Source organism: Thermobia domestica, chromosome 2 (assembly GCF_964235325.1).
Source record: "Thermobia domestica chromosome 2, izTheDome1.hap1.1, whole genome shotgun sequence".
NCBI lineage: Eukaryota > Metazoa > Arthropoda > Insecta > Zygentoma > Lepismatidae > Thermobia > Thermobia domestica.
In genome coordinates this window covers 207393552-207415939 of record NC_137455.1, presented here as the reverse complement: position 1 = coordinate 207415939, position 22388 = coordinate 207393552, and the positions used below count along the sequence as shown (strand labels likewise).

The following is a 22388-nucleotide window of genomic DNA, read 5'->3' as shown; positions in this document are numbered from 1 at the left end:
CTCGAACCTTCTGGAAAGATTTAAGGGCATATAAATACTGATGCATTTGCATGATGTGTACATTTAGAAAGAAGAGAGCACCAAGAACATCAAGTGTTAACTTTGCGAAGAAGATATTTTACTACTAGGAGAGATTGGAAGATTGGTAAGTAATAACGTTGTAGTTTTCTTGTATTATACTTGTTCATTTTTATATGGGAAAGGGACATATTGTAATTGTTTGGAGTATAAGGGGACGGAACTGTTTGGTTTTATCGGGAATTGATTGCGGATTTTCCGGCATTGAAAATGATATGACTCGGTGTACTTTTATGGAATTATAACTTGACTAAGATATAGTATAATGTAATATGTAGGGAAGCAACATTAATGATTGCACCGGGAATCGAATGAGTATTCTCCCATTTGGAGAACCGTACGCTAAATTGTATGCTTGCAGTGTGAACTTGTTACTTATATGTAGCTATGAATTGTGTAAGATATAACTGGTATTTAGAAAGTATATGGGAAGTTTTATTGAGTAGGGAGCCATGATACTGCCGGAACTCGAACCAGGGCTATCCCACGTGGAGAACCGTACGCTTGCTTGCACTGTAGACTTTTTTCAGTTATAAATGGTATATTTTACAATCTTATATTGGATAGGTAGTTAACAGAATGCGCCCCGGGAATCGAACCATGGCTCTTTTACATGCAAAGCCAATATGGTTGAGCGTTAGTGTTACGTTGAATATTATATTTTGTAATTTGAAAAGTCGTAATACGGTAACTAAATGCATTTTTTTTCTTTTTTGTTTTAGGTGCTGAAGCAAATAAGTGATAGAATCGAGAAAAAGCAGAGAGCACGAAAGACGTGGATTTCAATTGGATTATCACTTAAACAGAGATAAACTATTATTCGGTAAGTATTATTATTATTATTATTATTATTATTATTATTATTATTATTATTATTATTATTATTATTATTTTCAAAATTTTGTTTGTTTTCAGGTTTTTTAGTCATTGTATACATATATTGATTGCACTTTTTTTGTCTTGTATTTTACAGAAAAAAATGGAGTTTTACTTTGAGGAATTTAACGTGATTGATGAAACCATTTTCCAGGGAAGACTGAGAGGCTTGGATAGTGCTGAACGTGTTTTACAGACTTGGCAACAAGTAGTGGACCTGCAAGCAGCAGGGTATGTTGGATCGTCTGAAATTGTAAGTGATCTACTATCGCTTTTGTACCTATATTATAAAAATAATCAATATATCATTCTGAATAATGTTCGCTCAGCAGCGGATATTATAGAGCTTTTTGACCACGGATTTTTCCGTGAAGATCGACTGTATGATGCGGCATTTATGTCATATTTAAATTATATGGCCTCTGAGAAGGGGCAGTTAGAGCGAGTGAGTGACAAAAGTGTATCCGCGTTCTTTTCATTTACGGGAAATCGAGAAAATGTTCAATCAGAACATAATGATGATGATGACTTATTACATATTGATTGGGCACTATTAAATGAAATTAATTTGGATGAACCAGTAGAAATTCAAAATTCCGAAACTGACTTTACAGAGATGTTGTGGCAAAAATTACAAGAAATTGAGGAAGAAAATGCGCGTGTTGATCGTCTGAATAATGCACATTATTCAGAAGATATGCGGCCCACAACTTCTCAGCACCCTCCATTGCGAGGGTATGGAGGAAATGAAAGAGAGTGTAATATGTTTGAAATTGTGGGGAGAAATGTGAGAGAGTACCCGCGTTTCAATATGAAAGGGGTGGAAATTATTGTAAAACCAACGGTGCAACATATAATTACAAATCCCATGGATTATATTACATCCATGATGGATTATGCGCTTTCTACCGTTCTGAGGGATACACGTCCCCACGATTTTGTCGGTTTAAGAATAAATTCCGACCGAGATCTTCTGAATAAAGAAGTGTTTGTTCCATGGCGAAAACGTCAAAATTTGAATACCGATGTGGTTCTTAGAACGGTGGAGAACGTGTTAAATAGCAATGAATCATTTCTTTTAGGAAATCAATTAGAATTCCGGTTTGATATCGTTGATGGATTACACGGACAGGGTATATCTAAACGCGCAGCGGTAAGAAAATATGCAGAAATGAGTATTTTTCTCAAGGATCATGTGGTGGCCACAAAGGCTAGCGATTTTCTTTGTCTGCCAAAATCCATAGTATATTGGATTACGAAACATGAAGAGAGTAAGGGTGCACTATACACTATGACCCTGCCTACACGCAAAACCTGGGAAAATAAAGCACAACAATTGTGTAACGATGCGAAAATGTACGTTGAACGGAAACAGGGATTTGATTTAGAAGATGTAGTTGCATTTCAAAATTATTTAGTGAAAAAGAATTATCAAATTGTAGTATATGAATTACCGGAAAATTCCAGAACACCTGTGGTACGCTACCCAGGAATAAATGCTGAGAAAAAGATATTTATTCTGTATCAGAGAGGGGATACTGTGGGCCATTTCCAGCCCATTAAGAATATTACTTCGTTTATGGGTAAGAAGAAGTTTTGCTTTTCGTGCTTGGAAGGATTTAGATCAGATCGTAGTGCTCACCAATGCCTGATGAGATGTTCGTACTGTGAACATTTTCATGGTAAAGAAACTACCGCGAAATTGGTACATTGTACACAATGTAATAGAAACTTTGCTGAAGGCATTTGCTTTAATAACCATTTAACACTAAATAAAGTAAAGAAATCCACATGTGATTACGTGAAATTGTGTAACGCATGTGGTGTAATTTATGATGTGAGAAAAAGAAAATCAGCTCATGTATGCGGTGACTACTATTGTAGTCTTTGTAAAGTGCACGTAACTGTTGGCCATCGATGTTTCGTTCAAAAGTGTAAGCTAAAACGCACTGAACGGTTTTTGTATATTATATTTGATGTGGAAACCATGCTATTAGCACCAAATGAGAAAGGTGAACGGGAGCATGCTGTAAATTTATGTTGTCGTTTGAATGTATGTTTTCACTGCATAAATACAGGAGTAGATAGTTTGTGTTTCAAGTGCGGAGATAAAATATCCGGGAACCGTATGTTTTCGTTCACAACCATGGAGGCGTTTATTGAACATGTGCTTATGGAAAGACCAGAGTATCAGATCATTGTGGCACTTGCTCACAATAATTCGCGATATGATGGTCTATTTTGTGTTCGCACACTTATTGAGAAACAAAAAATAACTCCACATGTTCTTATGCACGGTCAAAAGATATTTCAAATTGGTATTAGTAATCGTTTTTATTTCCGGGACACTTTTCTTTATCTTGGTGTAAAATTATCCAAATTACCGAAAACCTTAGGACTGAATGTTGAATTGAGAAAAGGAGATTTTCCATATCTCTTTAATACAGAGGAACATCAAAATTATGTTGGAGAATGGCCGGCATTGCATTATTATGACCCAGACTCACGTAGTACGGCAGACCGGGCAGAACTTATGCTGTGGCATGAAGAGCGAGTACGGAATGGTGATATTTTTGATTTTCAGAAAGAATTGATGGAGTACTGCCGGAACGATGTGCGTATATTGGCGGAGGCAGTAATTAAATTTACCTCCATGATTGAAGAGAAAACAAATGGTATTCAATGTTTTATTTCCAGCACAACAATCGCTAGTCTAGCAATGTTGACGTACCGGTGTCATCACCTGATTGAAAACACAATTCCAGTTATTCCTCCAAACGGGTTCCAACTTACTCAACAACAGAGTATTAAAGCATTAAAATGGTTGAAGTATATGGAACACGTAACAAAGAGATCTATTGTTACTTCGAATAATGCGTTGGAGGAACGGTTTGGCAGATATAAAGTCGATGGTTTTGACGCTAAAACAAACACTATATATCAGTTTATGGGATGTTACTGGCATTCCTGTAGAAGCTGCTACAAAGATAATAGAAATAGCATTTTATGCAAAGAAAATGGTGCGTACAACACTTTTGAAAAGAGATACGAACAAACAGTGCACTGCCGCAACTATTTGAAAAAATTAGGTTATAATTTAATAGAAATTTGGGAATGTGAATGGGATGCAATGGTAAAACGTGATAAACATATACAGAAGATCCTCGAACAACGGTGCAAACATATTCGTGATCCTCTCATTCCGAAATCTGCCTATCAAGGAGGTAGAACAGAAAATTTTAAGTTATATGTAGATTGTGCAGAGGACGAATACGTAGTTTACGTAGATGTCACCTCGCTTTATCCCGCAACAATGTGTAAACGAGGCATTCCTGTGAATGTACCTAAAGTACACAATGGCCCCAATTTCCCCAATGTGCGAAACATTCATGGACTTGTAAAATGCAGTGTTCTTCCACCCTCCGATTTATATTTTCCAATCCTCCCTTATGTTACGGGAGGAAGATTAATCTTTGGATTGTGTAAATCGTGCATGGATGAACAAAATGATGATGAATGTACGCACATAGATCTTGAACGTATCATTACAGGTACGTTTTGTACCCCCGAACTGCACAAAGCATTAGACAATGGGTATGAGCTAATTGAAATTCATGAAATATGGGAGTTTGATTTATTAGTCCCGGAAAAAGATGTTTGTGAAGGATTATTTGGGTCATATGTGAAATCCTTTTTACAAATGAAACAAGAAGCTTCAGGCTTTCCTGCAGAATGCAGTACAAAAGAAGAGCAGGAAAAGTACATTCAAGAATATTTCAGGCATGAGGGGATACAGTTAAATTATGAGAACATAGAATATAATCCAGGCCTGCGCAGTACAGCGAAACTGTTTTTGAATTCGCTGTACGGGAAATGGGGACAAAGAACAGACCTTTCACAGTGCACAATGGTTGATACAGCAGAGGATTTTTTAAAAATTTTAACAAATCCTAAATATGAAATTCAAGCTGTAACACCAGTTGGTGAAACTCATTTAATTGTTCAATATAAAGACTGTGAGAGTGAAAATATCCCATTAGCATTTTCAAATGTTGTGTTGGCAGCATTTATAACCTCATGGGCACGACTGTGGCTGTATGATCTACTAACAAGTGTTGGAGAACAGAATGTAATCTATTGCGATACGGACAGTATCATGTTTATACAAAGAAAAGATGAGCAACTCCCATTAAAATTAAGTTCGTATTTGGGTGGGTTAACAAATGAAGTTCCCGAAGGTTGGGAAATACGTAAAGTAATAGCATTAGGTGCAAAGAATTACGCCTACGCTTTACGCAATGCTAGTGGGGAAATGAAATATGTCTATAAAATACGTAGAATAACATTAAATCACAGAACAAGTGATAAAATTAATTTTGATAGTTTTTATGATTTAGTGACGGGGAATCGGGAGGCAACTGTAATCGAAATGCCATCCAAAATTGTTCGGAAACCAGATTTGCGCATCTTTTCTCGAAGAGAACTAAAGACACATCAAATGGTGACCAGTAAACGCAGACGAATAGACGCTGACATTGTGACTGACGTACCAAAAAGTGTTACTGTTCCGTATGGCTATAGATCTCATAAATGATTGGCCAGAGACTCGTTTTTTGGGGAATAAAAAGCAGAGTTTCTATCACATTGTGTCATTTGCAACAAAGATGTTACGTTTTAAACATCCGTGCACTATTCTCATAGCCGGCCCTTCCCGTGCTGGTAAAACTCACTTTGTGAATCGATTAATCAAAGAAAGAAATGATATGTTTAATGTTTCCTTTAAAGAAATTGTATGGTGTTATGGCGCAGTTATACCAAACTTGGACGTTGATGCAAAAATACGTTTTCTGGAAGGAATCTCCGATATAAATACTTTTGATATAAGTGAAAATTCATTACTCATATTAGATGATTTAATGTCAGAAACAAATGACGATGTGGCCAAATTATTTACCAAGTACGCTCACCACAAGAAATTAACCGTAATATTTATTGTTCAAAATTTATTTCCAAAAAACCGGCATGCTCGAGATATTAGTTTAAATGCACATTATATAGTGGTATTTAAGAATCCACGTGATAAGTTACAAATTGAATATTTAGCAAGACAAATTATGCCTCGTGAAAGCAAACAACTCGTGAATGTCTTTGAGGAAATTACACAAAAACCACACACGTATTTATTGTTTGACCTTACACAACAAACACATGATGCCCTACGACTGAGAACAAATATATTTCCCGGAGAAATAATGCATGTGTACAGTAGTGTTAAAAACGCGGCCACACCGTTTTATGTTTAGTTGGCATCAAGATGTTGAAGGTAAAACATCATTACAATACGCTCTGCACGCTTGCGAAATGCAAGCCATCCGATCGGAAAGTTATTCTTCAAAACGCACCGGGTGATTTGATTCGTACCATATCACAAGTAGCAAAAAATACTATAAAAGGAAATATCCCCATATCATTAATTCAGAAGCAAAGGCTCCGTAGACATAAGAAGATCTTACGTGCTCTCTCCTCAAAACTTTCTCTTAAAAAGAAAAAGAAATTATTACTACAGAAAGGTGGTGCATTACTTCCATTAATTCTCGGGCCACTCATTGGTGCCTTAGCCTCAACAATTTTTGGAAGATAACATGTCGGAATTACGTAAAATGCTATTAGTTCCAGAAAATGCACTTCATAGAATACAATCTAATTTAAAGACGCATGAAGCACATCAATCAAGACTAGATAAAGATATGAGCGAAATCTTACATCGTACAGATTTGAGTAGAGAACAAAAATGGAAATTGTATCAGCAAGTATTACATCAATATTTACATTATAAATCGAGTCCCACACCGGAAAATCCTATTGCCCTACCCATTGTTGACTCAGAAAATGCAAGTAGTCGTACAGATAGTGGTATTTTAACTCTTGTACCCGATATATTACAATCAGTACCAAAAACACTTCGAAGGAAAACGGATTTATTACTTAAACAACTCATTAATTCACAGAAAATCTCGTGGGATCAAACAGGTACAGTAACTATCGATGGAAATATCATTCCCGGTTCCAATATTATCGATTTAGTAAATGATGTCGTTCGTACACGAAAATATTCAACACAACCAGTAGGATTACAGCCATTTAAAACGTTATTGGATGATATTAATGTTCCTCGGGAATTTATTAGTTCACGTACACCAGAACCGCCTTCACCTGCTTTTACAACGCCGAAAGTGACTGGCAGTAAAATTCGAAAACGGCATTCTTCTTCGACTGCAGTATCACCCGCAATTGCAGCTAACGTATTTCGGTATTGGAAAGAATATAAAATGTAAATAAGAAATGACAAAATTATCAAAAATCTATTACAAGTATTCAGATCCTGCATCTTTATCCAGTGTTAGTACATTAGAACGTAAAACAAAATTATCCCGAGAGAAAATTAAAAAATGGTTAGCATCACAAGATGCATATACAATGCACGCTCCAATACGAAAAACATTTCCACGGAAACAATATTATGTTAGTGGTCCTAATGAAACATTACAATGCGATTTGGCGGACATGCAAAATATTGCAAAGTATAATGACGGATATCGCTATATTTTATGTGCAATTGACATTTTTTCACGGTACTTGTATTGCATTCCTGTGAAAACAAAGAAAGGGCCTGAAATGGCTAATGCAATAACTTCAATTTTAAACCAAGTGCCATTACTGGTTCACGTTTAAACTGATTTAGGGTCAGAATTTTATAATCGCCATGTAAAGAAAGTGTTTAAAGATTTTGGGATTAATCATTATAGTGTACATTCGGAAATGAAATGTGCGTTAGTAGAAAGAGTAATTCGTACCATTAAAAGTAAAATATATCGTTATTTTACTGCAGAAAATACGTATCGGTACATTGATGTGTTGGATCAAATTGTACACAATTATAATCATAGTTATCATTCAACTATTAAAATGGCACCCGCAGAAGTAAATGATTCAAATATCAATCAAGTGTGGAATACGCTGTACGGAAAGACTGTACATAAGAAGAAATTAACTTGTAAATTTCAAGCAGGAGATTATGTTCGTATTACTAAATATAAACATAAGCTTGAAAAAGGATATTTGCCCAATTGGTCTCGAGAAATATTTCTTGTTGATAAATGTATAAAATCAAATCCTGTAACTTATAAATTAAAAGACTGGAATGGTGATGAAATTAAAGGAATATTTTATGCTGAAGAATTACAAAAATATATTTCTAAGCTCAAACAAGACCTATTTAATTGAAAAAGTTCTTCAACGTAAGAAGGGGTGGGTTTTCGTAAAATGGTTAGGCTACCCAGAAAGTATGAATTCGTGGATTCGAGTATCTAGTATTCAGTCTGCATAATGAATTCGTCATTGAAACACGGTTTTTACGTGACGTTACCTTCCAATGCAAGTAGTACACTTTTTGATAATACAACATCCTCATTTCGAGTAAAACTTGCAAGGGCCATAGATTTAACGGACAGAGAGTGGGTTGTGGGCTTAACACAAATTAATATACCGTGGAGTTTTTATAATGTTGGTCCGGGTGAACAAATTACAATCGATACATTTATTGATGGTGAATATATTCGATATCCTGTTAAAGTAACAGAGGGATATTATGCATCGATTAAAGCCATCTTAAATCTAATTCCCGAGAAAGTACGTATAATAAAATATAATTATTTTAAGAATCAAGTGTATATTCAACATTCCTTCCGGTCACGTGATCGGTGTATTCTAGACATAACAAAAGGTTTACAACATATACTCGGTTTTATGAATGAAAATTCAAAATTTTATAATTCAGTGGTGTATATAAAAGATCAACATAGGGAACAATTTCTGGCTCCTCAGGGAAAATATCCCTGTAATCTTGATTATAATATTCCAACAGAAGTTAACGTATGTGTGGATATTGTAAAACAACAAGAAGAAATTGGACCTTTACTTCGTAAAATTAGTATATTTTACGAGCGGTATGGACGAATCAAAAATATTTTATTTCATAACCCGCAGTACGTGAAAGTTGAAAAGAAATATTTTGATACGATAGAAGTAAACTTAAAAGATGAACTCGGTATAAACTTACCATTTCGTTTTGGAACTTCGAACTTGACACTTCACTTTAAACGAAGATGATTTCTGAAAGCATCGAAGACAGTTTCTACATTACACTGGTTTCAAATGCAAGTACAGACGTTTATCCTAAAAATAGTCCAACCCATTTCATTAATAATTTGAAAAATACTGTACGTTTAACAGATACGGATTGGTGTGTCGGATTAAGTGAAATACATATTCCTTTAACGTGTCATAATGTCACCGAAGATGAAAATATCGTTTGGTACAAATTAGAAGGTCATGAAATTATGAAAAGTAAAATTACTCCTGGATATTATGCAAACATTGAACACATACTGGAAGAATTAAATAAAGTTTCAGAATTTATACGATTTAACGCTTCCAATATTATTCATGTTACTTCTGAACCAAACGTTGAATTTATAACACTTTCACCTACTTTGGCTATACAACTAGGTTTTCATGAAAAAAATGATCTCATTATTCAAAAACAGGGATTTAAACAACCATACTTAGATATTGGATATCCTTTTCAAATTTTTGTGTATACTGATCTTATTGAATATCAATTGGTGGGAGATACGCAAGCTCCCTTACTACGTATTGCAACTGTTGGCAATATGACTTATGGAAAAGTTCAAACGTTACGATATCAAGATATTCACTATATACCACTCTCTAAATTTTGCTTTAACAGTGTTGAAATACTACTAAAGGACCACGCAGGACGAAATTTACCATTTCGTTCCGGGACATTGACAGTGACACTTCATTTTAAACGTTCTCCTGGAAAATGAAAAAGCAACATACGTATTATCAGCGGGGACGTGGCCTTCCCTTCTTTTCAGGTCCAGTTTATCAACGGGGTCATGGGATTGGTAGTTTCTTTAAAGGTTTATTTCGTTTTGCATTGCCTTTATTAAAACAAGGTGCCAAAGCTGTAGGCCGGCAAGCGTTACAAACAGGAATACAAGTTGCAGGTGATGTACTAGAAGACCGTCCATTTAAAGAATCCGTTCGTGCTCGCGTAGAAGAAGCTGGAGAAACATTAAAAACTAAAGCTGCAAATAAACTTAGTCAGTTGTTAACCGACGTGGTAAGAGGTAAGAGACGTCCACGAAAACGTAAGGCTCCTGCTATTGTACAATTCGGTCCTCCGGTCAAACGTAATCGAAAATATTCCGGTGATATATTTAGTTAATCATGGCTTTACTCAGTGGAAGTAGTCCTGAATGTTGTACAAGTGAACTTGATTTGTTTACTATTCCAATGACTCAAACTGCTATTGAGTCATCTTCCACTGTTGAATATCGTCCGGTTTCTACTTTATCGTCAGAAGGACCAATTGAATTTGTTGTACCTGGTGAAACTGGTGATTTTATTCACACTGCATACTTGTATCTCTATGTAAAATGTAAAATTACAGAAAACGATAATACAAATTTAGTTGTGGCGGATATTGTTGCACCTGTAAATAATTTTCTTCATTCGTTATTTAGTCAAGTTGATGTTTTATTAAACGATAAATTAATTAGTTCATCATCTGGTTCATATCCGTACCGTGCATATATCGAAACATTATTAAATTATGGTAGTGATACCGCTCGAACCCATTTAACTGGGGAATTATGGTATAAAGATACTGCAAACCAATTTAATGTATTAGGTAATGCAAATACTGGATTTACAAATCGTGCCCAGTATGTTAGAAATAGTGCATCATTTGATATGTATGGCCGTATCTATGCTGATATTGCCGGTGTGGGATGTATGCTTCCTAATAAAGTAAGCTTACGTGTAAAATTACATCGTACAAAAGATACGTTTTGTTTAATGTCTGCTGAAAATACAGCATATAAAGTCAAACTTGAAGACGTAACACTTCACGTGCGGCGTCTAGATATTGCTGCCGACTTAGCTATGCAAATCAATGCTGGCATGGAACACATTCCGGCCAGCATACCTCTTACTCGTGTTGAAACTCGTACCTATACCATTCCCGCAGAAGTAAGTTCATATAATCTCGATAATTTATTTTTGGGTAAAGTACCAAAAGGTGTTATAGGTTTTGTATCAAACGCTGCATTTAATGGTCAACCACATGTAAATCCTTTTGAATTTCAACATTTTAACGTTAACAAACTGCAATTACAAGTTGGTTCAAAATCATTTCCACCGACACCCCTCACTCCTAATTTTGAAAATGGATTATATGTTCAAACATATTCCACTCTGTTTTCCGGTACCGGTATATATTATCAAGATCATTCACATACAATTTCCCGTGAAGAATTTCGACATGGATACACTTTGTACCCGTTCATTCTATCTCCAACAGGAACATTAGATGATTCTACGTGGGATGTCATACGTGATTCCCCTGTCAATTTAAAATTATCATTTTCTCAACCTCTACAAAATTCCATTACATGTATTGTGTACGCTCAATTTGACTCTCTCATTCAAATCGATAAAGACAGGAATGTATATACTGATCATACAATGTAAAATTTCGTCATTTGAGTGCCATGAGGGTTATTGTTCACTTCTCCGCGTTCAACGATAATGATGATCATATTATTATTAAGGAACTTGCAATTGTAAATCCTGATATCCCCTTTGTACAAAGCTGGATTTTTAAACCACCATATCCATTACATGAATTACGTGTGCCGCTCATACTTTCGAATAAACATCTAGTACAACATGATTATGGTATTGACTGGTACAATGGCGATGTAGATTACTCATTGTTACCTACTATATTGAAACAATATTGTGCTAATACCTGTACCTTGTATACTTATGGTAAAACACGTCAGGACTATCTGCAGCAACTATTGGAACGGACTGTTGTGAATTTAGAAGATTTACAGTGCCCAAAAGCGTCTTCCTTGGGATTTCATGTTTACTCTTGTGGTTATTTAAAACATAGATTTGGACAATTTAAGTGTTGTGTGCGTGAAGCTTTATTATATGCCGAATACTTAAAAGTCTATGGTTATGTTTTATACGTAAATCCAAATAGTGCAACGTATGTTCCATCAAAAATAAAACAAGAGGAGGAAAGTAAGGATGAAATAGACTAATAAACATGTATAGTGATCAATTATTACAAGTGTTACTAAAGGACTGTATTACCGGTGCAAATGTGACTGGAATTTATCCCATTGATCGTTTACCTATACTTGTTCAACACCCTGTAGGACTGATTATTAATTTGGACAAGTCTGATTTACCTGGTAGCCATTGGGTAGCGATCTATATCAATAACAATAAACATGGATACTATTTTGATTCTCTGGCACAGGGTGTGTCTAAACTAATTCAACAGTTCCTACAAAGGAATTGTAAACTCTATTTTGTAAATACTGTACAAGTTCAAGATAATCATTCTATCATGTGTGGATATTTTGTATTATATTTTCTATATTATATGATACGTGGTGTTTCATTTGACAAATGTATTGCAATGTTTAATCATAAAAAATTAAAAAATAATGATAAGCTTGTCAAAAAACATGTAGAAAACATAATGAAAAAGAAAAAAGTAGATGTTTGTAGATTTTTAGAAATAAATAAATACCAATTTTTAAAACTTTTATATTTTTATTTCTCCATAAAATATATCTTCCTTACAATAGTTTTAAGATTACAATGAAAACATTAAACTTGCTATGCCCTTAGTAAGGGTTGTGGATCGCTCATTTTTCCACCAATAATTCAATTGTTGTGCATTTCGATATGCACATGCCGATTTTGATTCTACTTGCTTATGAAATGAACAAATTTCATTACAAACGGTACCTTGTAATTCTGTTAATGGTGGACAACCTTTTCTTTCCAGATCCACAACGTTTGCTAACGCAAAGATTTTCTTTATCCAAATGGCTTTTTCCCCACCTTTACAAAGGAAAGTTGCATCTGATGCACAAAAATCATACATAATATTCCGAATATGTGATACGAGATAGCCAGTCTTACTAGACCATGACAAGCCATGCAAGTGGTTTGTAAGCCAATCGATTTGTTTTTGGCAACCTATTGGTAAATCGTTAAATTCGCATGGTACTTTTACTAAACAATGAAAATTTAAAGTATCATCACACGCAGTAAGACAAAATTCACGTATCACAAATTCATTCGGGGAAATCTTAAATCCCTGTATGTCTACAATATACATTTTATGGCAAACTGAAATTTCACACGAACGTTCCATGACAACTGGAATAAGTTGTCCAATAAATTCAGTATTTTTTAAACATTCACCAGTTTTTAACATAAAGTTTGTGATTGAAATTTCACGATGCCGTTCATGAAAAATTTCAAAGAGTTCTACTAAAGTCTTATCATTCAACAAGTGCTTTTCAAGAAAAGTTCCAGGATTATGCTGCATACCACTTATTCCATTTGAGCGTAAGTATACAGTTATCGTTTCTAACACACAATTTTCACTAATGTTTTGTCCACAATTCTCACTATCACAATACATGATTACTAATAAAAGGAAATCAAACAATTAAACAATTTACCATATGTCCACGTATTTCCCATAATCTTTTTCTAGTAAAATTTTTAATAGAATGGGTCTATATTCAAAGTCCCACACAAGATCTCGGTAACGTTCAATGAAATTCCATATCATCGCAAAAGGCTGTCCATGCTTTTTTCTGTAAATTGATAATAATTCTTCACGAACTTCAAATTTCGTTACAGCATCTATAGCTTTCCGTTCAAGAGATTCCGTATCCAACACCAAACAATCATGTGTCCATTGACTGCCGTCTCCGAACCCGCAAGCAAAACAAATACATATATCGTCTGGTTTCCAGTATATTATACAGTCTTTTATACAATCCAATGATGTACGTTCCACAGTACACTCACATGGCAAATTCAAAAATTCTTCCAACTCCCAATTCTGCACCGGGGAATTACTCACTGTTGGTGAAGGTGTAGGGAGATATTCTTCTATTTCATGATCCACATCAAGTAACGGGAAAACTTCTGTTTCTAGTGGCGGAGGTTGTGGGCTCACCACCGGTTGGGATAAAAATTCTGTTCCCGGTAATACATCCAAGTTGGCCGGGGTAACTTCTGTTTCCAGTGGCGGAAGTTGCGGGTTCACCACCGGTTGGGATAAAACTTCTGTTCCCGGTAATACATCCACTTTAGACGGAGTAACTTCTGTTTCCAATGGCGGAAAGTGCGGGCTCACCACCGGTTGGGATAAAACCTCTGTCCCCGGCAAAGATGATGATTCTGCGAGATCACTTTCACCTCTTGTACTAAAATTCAAAGGTTTCGGTGAATCCATGCTTTAAAACCAATCTATAATTCCTTTTCACTAAAACACTGGCTATTCAATATGCTTCGTCCATCACGTAATATCCCATACCAACAATCACAATTTCTAGAATGTTCTCCAGCAGCAGCTGTCGCGTTACATGTGCTGAATATTAATGAATTACCTTGTTCTACGTGTGTGATCTGCATATTTTATTTCCGAAAAGGTTTTTTCTATATTCTGGTTGTCCAATTAACATTTCTTTTGACCGGAAACCATTTATTATGTGTCATGTTACCTCCGGCCGCACCTGCATACATTATGTGTCATTAATATGCGGGAAAAAAGGGTGTATCCATTTTTTTAAAACGTGCATTACCAAGTGCTACCATGTCAGAAAAGTACACAAAGCAAATTCAAGGTTAGTGTACTAGATGCCCCCAATCTACTGAGCTAATGTGGTTCTGATTATATGTTAAGCTCTGATCTAACGTCTCATACAACATCATTACTGAAAGGGACGCTAAATTTCAATTTAGACAGTCAACCAAATCATTAATTCTCCCAAATTGCTACTTGAAGTAATTGCGACAGCGAAAAGTGTGGGGGAAAGAATTTTGCCTTACTTTGGTCTTTTGCTCCTTCATGTTTGTTTTTATTTAACTGGAAAAAAAACAATAATAATAATCTGTATACATAGTATTATATAAAAGAGTGTGAGTGACTTATCATCCTCCAAGCCATACTACTATAGGTAGAAACGTGAAATTTGGACAGAATATTCTTTTCTTCACGACATCAACAGATAAGGAAAAAGGTCTTGGAAATATCCATGTTAAGAGGGGTAAAGCTTGGTTCATAATTTCCCCCAAGAATAATCTATCTCACGAAATTCAGGCGTTAGAGAGATGAAACTCGGTATATGTTCTCTTTATTAGAAATATTTTTTTTTCGAAAATTTTGCTCCAAAAAGGGAAGGCAAAGACAATACTTACATTTCTATTTGTTAAATTAGAAAGTGTCAAATGTTAGAAGTCATATAGAAGTTGCATATCTAGAATTCGGTATATAGACTTTTAGTTTAAAAAATAAGGAAACACGTACATCAGCGTTTGTGATAATGCCTCTATAAAGAAGAATACAAGAAAAAGGTCTTGGAAATATCCATGTTAAGAGGGGTAAAGCTTGGTTCATAATTTCCCCCAAGAATAATCTATCTCACGAAATTCAGGCGTTAGAGAGATGAAACTCGGTATATGTTCTCTTTATTAGAAATAATATTTTTTTTTTCGAAAATTTTGCTCCAAAAAGGGAAGGCAAAGACAATACTTACATTTCTATTTGTTAAATTAGAAAGTGTCAAATGTTAGAAGTCATATAGAAGTTGCATATCTAGAATTCGGTATATAGACTTTTAGTTTAAAAAAATAAGGAAACACGTACATCAGCGTTTGTGATAATGCCTCTATAAAGAAGAATACAAGGTACGGAAGACCGTACGAAACTTTCTTGCTCCGATTCTTTAGACTAAATCATATTGTGGCGCAGTTAATAATGAATCATTTCCATGTAAAATATAAACAAAGTAATGTCGTTTTCGAAAAAATTCGTACAAAGAAAACTTACTCTCAAAAGTAACTACATCTTGTAAGTTTTTCTATAGCAAAATGTATTTCCTCATATGTTAGGAACATTAATGAAGTATTTGTATTTAAAATAACAAACTCCCAGAAGTCGTATTTCACAAAACTGTCAAAAAAAAAAATCTGAGCCCAAGAGTAAACAATCGCTTGTGAATATTCGCATGGAAGTTGTTTATAGATCATTACAGGAATATGAATGAAATTTTGTATTCATGCAATATGAACAAAATTTGCCTGAGTCATTTTGAGAAAGTATTTTGAAAAGAAAGTCAACTAGTGAGTAAACTACCCCTTGTGAGTTTATTTGTAGGGACTAATTTACACACCATTATAGAGTTATTAATTAAATATTTATTTATGAAATATGAACAATATCGCCTAAGTTGTTTTTTATTAGGACTAGGATTAGGAATTAGATTTTAAGCTTTCGTTATTCATGACCATGGAAGCCCGTCACGTTTGAAGAATGACGTCCCTCGGCGATCACACTATCCGAGGAAATGGAAGAAAGAAATGAATGGGGAAGAAATGAGTCGTTTTTGAGAAAATTATCCGGAAATTTACTTCTAGAGTAAACTACTCCTTCTCAAATTTCCAGAGAAACATCTTATTTCACAGTGTGGGGTTACTATTGAGAAAATGATATACGAAATCTAAACAAAATCGTTACAGCCGTTTTTGAGATAATCTCCAATTTTGATTTATAACCTTCAATAAACTATCCTTATTTTTAGGTATAGGAAGAAAATTGAGACAGAACCTGGATTTTTTTCAGAAACTTATGTTTAAAATTTTATTTCGATAAGATAAATCAAATCCTATGACCTCTAGCCAGAAACATTATGACGAACGGACGAAGAGACAGAGAGATCGAAAAATAACTTTTCCATTATATGTCGGTCACGAAAGGAGGAAATCCATTGAAATTTCAAATTGGTTTTTTTTCTTTTCTAGATTATCATACTTTCTTCTCTCCTTTCGTCGCTCGAAGGTGAAAAGAGGACAATTTCAACGATATTGAGATTTTCCTTTGTGCAATCATAAATTCCCAAATGTGAAGATTGTTTTAAGTTTTCAGATTTAAAATTCGGTTTATAAACTTTTTTAATTAAAATTAAGGGAATACGTATTTCAGCGTTTTCGAAAATTCCGCTTCTTCTAATGAGGAAATGTAGGGTCTTTTAAATAATAATTCAAATTTCCCTTTCCTTATTGGGAAAGCACACGATGTGAGGATTCACTTAAGTTGAAAATGTGAAATTCGGTATATGAAGTATTAAATAAAAATAAGAGAAAACATGTTTCAGCGTTTTCGAAAATTTCGTTTCTGAGGGAGAACAGTTTCAATTATGTTGAAATTTTCCTTTATGTATTCACAAGACATCAAATGCGAGAACTGACTTAAGTTGGAGATACGAAATTTCGCTTATAAACTCTTAAATAAAGATAAGGAAATGTGTGTTTCAGTGTTTCGGATACTCAGCTAGTAAGGAGGGAAAGGGGTCAATTTCCATAATATTTAAAAGGGCACGATGTCTCATTGGTAGAGCACTTTTCTGTGGCGCATGGAGTTTCTGCTTCGTTCCACAACCAAATAAGTTTATACCAAAAGATTCAATTTCCATAATATTTATATTTCCCTTCATGCACTCTCATAGTTCGTGGAAATCCGTTTAAATTGGAAAATTGAAATGAAATTTGTAAGTTTTACGTCTCACGATTATGCCATCTAGGCTAAATGAAATAGTAAGGATGAGAAATGAATAAAATGGCGCAATGAAGAAAGTAAGAGGAAACGGGAGAATGGAGGAAAGTGGGAGGAAACCCACGCACATAGTGCTTTCCACCATAAAATTCACTTGCCGTGAGCTCACGTAAGTTGGAAATGTAACATCTAGTACAGGAAGCGCTCGGTAGTTTAACACCTATGAAGCCAGGAAGATGTTGAACTCCCGGAAAAGTTGAACTACTGGATATATTTGTAAAAAACGTAGGGACGGTTAGATTGAGTGTAAATACTTAATTAAACGACGTTACTGTATGTACTGTACTTATAAACGTATTTACTTTTAAAAATTTAAGTCAAATTTAGAATCACATTTTTCAATCAAAATCATATACTGTACATACAGTACATGTACAGTATGTACTACACTTTTAAACAATTCCTGTAGCTTCATCTTGATTACTGTACTGTATACAGGCTAAAGTACGTGCGTACGTATACGTATACTTCAATTATCTTGAATTAAAAAATATTTATTTTTGACTTATTTTTCTTTCTTCAAATCTTCCATATTGCATTTTCCTTTAATTTACGCAAAGTGACCAAAGTACTGGCTGCGGCCAAACTTCAAAACTGTTCAAATACAGAAAACTTTGCTGGCCATTTTGCCAAATGTTGAACTACCAAATATGATGGCTGCAAAACTGTTGAACTGTAGAGAGGTCTCTGCCCGCGAGGAAAATACTAAAAATGTTGAACTACTGGGCTTGTTGAAGTGTCGAATGTTGAACTACCTGTATATACATTTTGAAAGACGAATAATGTGATACATGTTTCAGCATTTTGGAAAATTCCGCTCCTTAGAGGAAAAGGATGGCCATTACTATAATATCCCAACTTTCCTTTCTTTATTAACAAAATACCCAATGTAAAGATTTAAATTGAATATGTGAAATTCAATATCAAGTCTGAAATAGAAATAAGACAATATGTGTTTTAAATTTCCTTCTTAAGGAGGCAAAAGAGGACAATTGAAGGGATGCAAGAACCAGGTAGGTCCATTTTAACGGATTTGAGATTTTCACATGTTTCAGCAGGAAAAAATCATTCTACATTTTGTGTAAGAATCATTTGGATCCGATGATTATATTCAGTGTTATGATGTAAAAGGAGGTACTTCCATACAGTGTTCATCGTGAAGTTAAAGCAAGAAGCAGGCAGCTCCGGATTTTCTTTTAAAAGTGTACATACCTGGTTCTTGCATCCAACCCTTCAATTTTAGTAATATTGAAACTTTCCTTTATTTATTCTCATGGTGCAGAATGTGGCTACTTCCTTAGGTTGGAAGTGTAAAATTCGGTTTATAAACTCTTAAACACAAATAATGGAACATGTGTTTCTGTATTTTGAAAAATTCCGATGACAATTAATATAACATCAAAATTGACTTTATGTATTAATGAAATGCTCTTAATGGGGATTCGCGCGCGTTGGAATTGTGGAAATCGGTATAAAAATTCTAAAATAGAAACAAATAAATAAATACTTCAGCATCTACATAAATTCTGCATTTAAAAGTGTTAAAAGAAACACCTTCTATATATATATATATATATATATATATATATATATATATATATATATATATATATATTTCATATTCTTAACTCAGAAAATGCTTAGTGTAAGGCTTCACTTAAGTAGGAAGCGTGAAATTTGTTACACAAACTGTTAATTAAAACAAGGGCAACATGTATTTCAACACACTAGAAAATTCCACTTCTGGAAAGGGAAGGGGCGGCAATATGTGCTATTATATGAAAGAGTGAAATTGATTCACTGAAAATTCAGCCCATAATATACCTAGAAACGTGAGATTTCGACAGAAGGCTTTTTCTTCAAGAACAGTGAATATGAATGTTTTTTTTTTTTTTTTTTTAATAACTGTGTTAAGGGAAATGAGATTCAAATGTTTAGTCCGGAACACAGTACTACATGAATTCCAAGTTGAGAAACAAAACTCGGTATATAAACTTCTCATTAAAATATGTGGATACATGGATTCAACGTTTTAAAAAATATTCTAAGAAGAAAGTGGCATTTTCTACTAGCTTTCTTTCCTCTGGATTTAAAGCTACGCCGCATGTTGTTTGTAATAACATTCGAGAAAATACCTTAAAATTTTTAAACGCATTCTGGAACATGCTTAGTATTTATATCAAGCTATGTTTAGTCACTATTTCGAAAACAGGACATTTCCTAAAGGCATAAGGGTTGGAAATTAAGGCAAAAAATAAAGTATCTCATGAGCATTTCAATTTAGGAAGCTGAAAATCTATATATAACTTCCAAATTATAAATAAACGGGCAAATGGCCAGCATTTCCCAAAATTCTGATTTTAATCAAAGGCAGAATTTCTATATTTTTTACCACATTGGAATTAGCGTTGTTTGTTGTTTTTGATCGTATCACGGAAAACGGGTTACTTCTTTGAAATGAATCATGGACCATAGTTGTTGACCCCGGGGTTTTATCGTGATTAGTATCTTATGAGCTTCTAGCATTAGGTTTTCATTGGAATGTTATCCTAAGGGTGGAAGGGATTCAAATATCTCCCATAAACTTGTCCTTTTCGTGCGAATAGGTATTTCAACTTGAAATAATAATAATAATAATAATAATAATAATAATAATAATAATAATAATAATAATAATAATAATAATAATAATAATAATAATACTTGTGTGTATATAGATTTAATTGTACTTCTCGAGAAATCCTAGTGATTGGGTAAATCAGCATCAGTAATAATACTTCTGATTGTCTACCCAACTATAAGAATCTGTGATTAAATTTTATGCTTGTTCGCACACATCCCCGTATGTCTTTTCTTTTATATGAGTGTACGTGAGTTGTCATTTTAATAACTTTAAAAAAATGCTATGTATTTAGAGAGACGGTTGCTGGAATACTAACAAATTGAACATTGTGATTTTTATGTGTGACCGCATACTTTGAAACCCTTTGTAGTAAGTAGAAAGTAGATGATATGAAGGACAAATTTACAAATATACGATTTCTCTAGGAAAAAAGGAACAATGAACAGGTTTAGGAAAAATAAAAATAAAAACATATTATTTAACTGAAAAGCGGTAGAAGACTTACAAATATCAAGCAAACATTCTAACATAAACCAAACCACATGAATACTGAAATTAAATATATTAGATTATTTCATAAATGAAAAGTAAATACCGCATAAACACAAAAACGAAATGCAATAGATTCTATCATAAATGAAATGCAAATACGACATAAATGCAGAAGTCAAACACAACAATTTTGACATAAGTGATAGGCAAATATCACTTAAATACAAAATTCAAATACTACAAAAGATAGAACCAACAGAATAGCACAATTATTAAATACAGATAAAAAATATAATTTAAAATTACTCGTATGTGCTTAATAGTAATTACACCTGGTTAAATATATTGAACAATTACGGATGTTTCTTGCTTAATAGTAAATTACCAAATATTGATGAGAGATTTGAATGGAAAATTTGTTGCGCGACACATCAGTCTGTGTACTGATGCAAGAGCTGGAAACTACAGAGCAGTAGTGACGCTACAATTATGGTAAAAGAAACCTCAAAGGAAATAAATTTGTAGAGGTTTCGTAGTTGTATTGTGACTAAGATTTTCGGAAAGGAATCTCAGATAAAATACACGATGGCCAACAATTATGTATATGGTATTTGACTGACTGTAGTATTTATAATTGTGGACAAAAAGTTTCGATGTGACAGCACTGTGTAGCCTGAGAGTGGGAATAACAGTTACTGGACCGTTGAACCGTCATTGTACGTGGGACAGTGAGAGCGTGGCTGCACGAAATATTCCCGAACCACTGGATCGATCGACGAGGATTTGTAGAGTGGCCAGTCGATCTCCCGATTTAAACAACCAGACCCACCTTATTCTTATGGGTGTTTTAAACGACAAAGTGTATCAACATCAGATACACAGTTTGATCTAACTATGGGAAGCTATCACAGAAAAGTTCCACAGGATACTAGTACGAGTTTGTCAAGCTACTTGTGACAACATTGCTCTTCGTCTTTTGGGACGTATCGATTGGATGATGCATTGGTTGTCCATGCCATAGAGAACGGAAATTAAAATTATTGTAAGGAAAGGTATGACAGTAACGTGTTTATGTTCACTTTTGTGGTCAGATTATGCAGCTAGTTTCTTTACCGCAGTCTTTGAAACATCATATACATACTTATGGGCCAGCCTGTAGATACATAAAGAAGAAAATGTTACTGAAAACGTAAAATAACTGCATGTAATCAAGTAATAATAATATAGTTGAAAATATGTGATTTGGATAATTTCAAAATCTGAGATGTCACAGATCGTGAGATGCAAACTCATACCTGGAAGAAAATCTAGAAAGAACTAAGCCAAAGAACAATAAGAGCTTAGAAAATTTAACAGGTAAGAAAACGAAGAAAAATAAAACTGCGCGTCGAGTTCATAATCTGAAAACAAACAAAAAGCATGACAACTTAAAAGCATAGAAATAAGGATCTGACAAATAATAAAGAGAGACGGACCGGATTATTGTAAGCTGACAAGGAAAATTAAAAGCAA

The 22388-nt window shown here is 34.2% G+C and overlaps 1 protein-coding gene across 1 annotated transcript in view; it reads right to left on the bottom strand.

Annotated features, from left to right (window-relative positions):
* LOC145678368 (zwei Ig domain protein zig-8-like) overlaps window positions 1–22388 on the bottom strand; it is an 887136-nt gene that overhangs the window by 179806 nt on the left and 684942 nt on the right. The gene's annotated exons all lie outside the window — the stretch shown is intronic.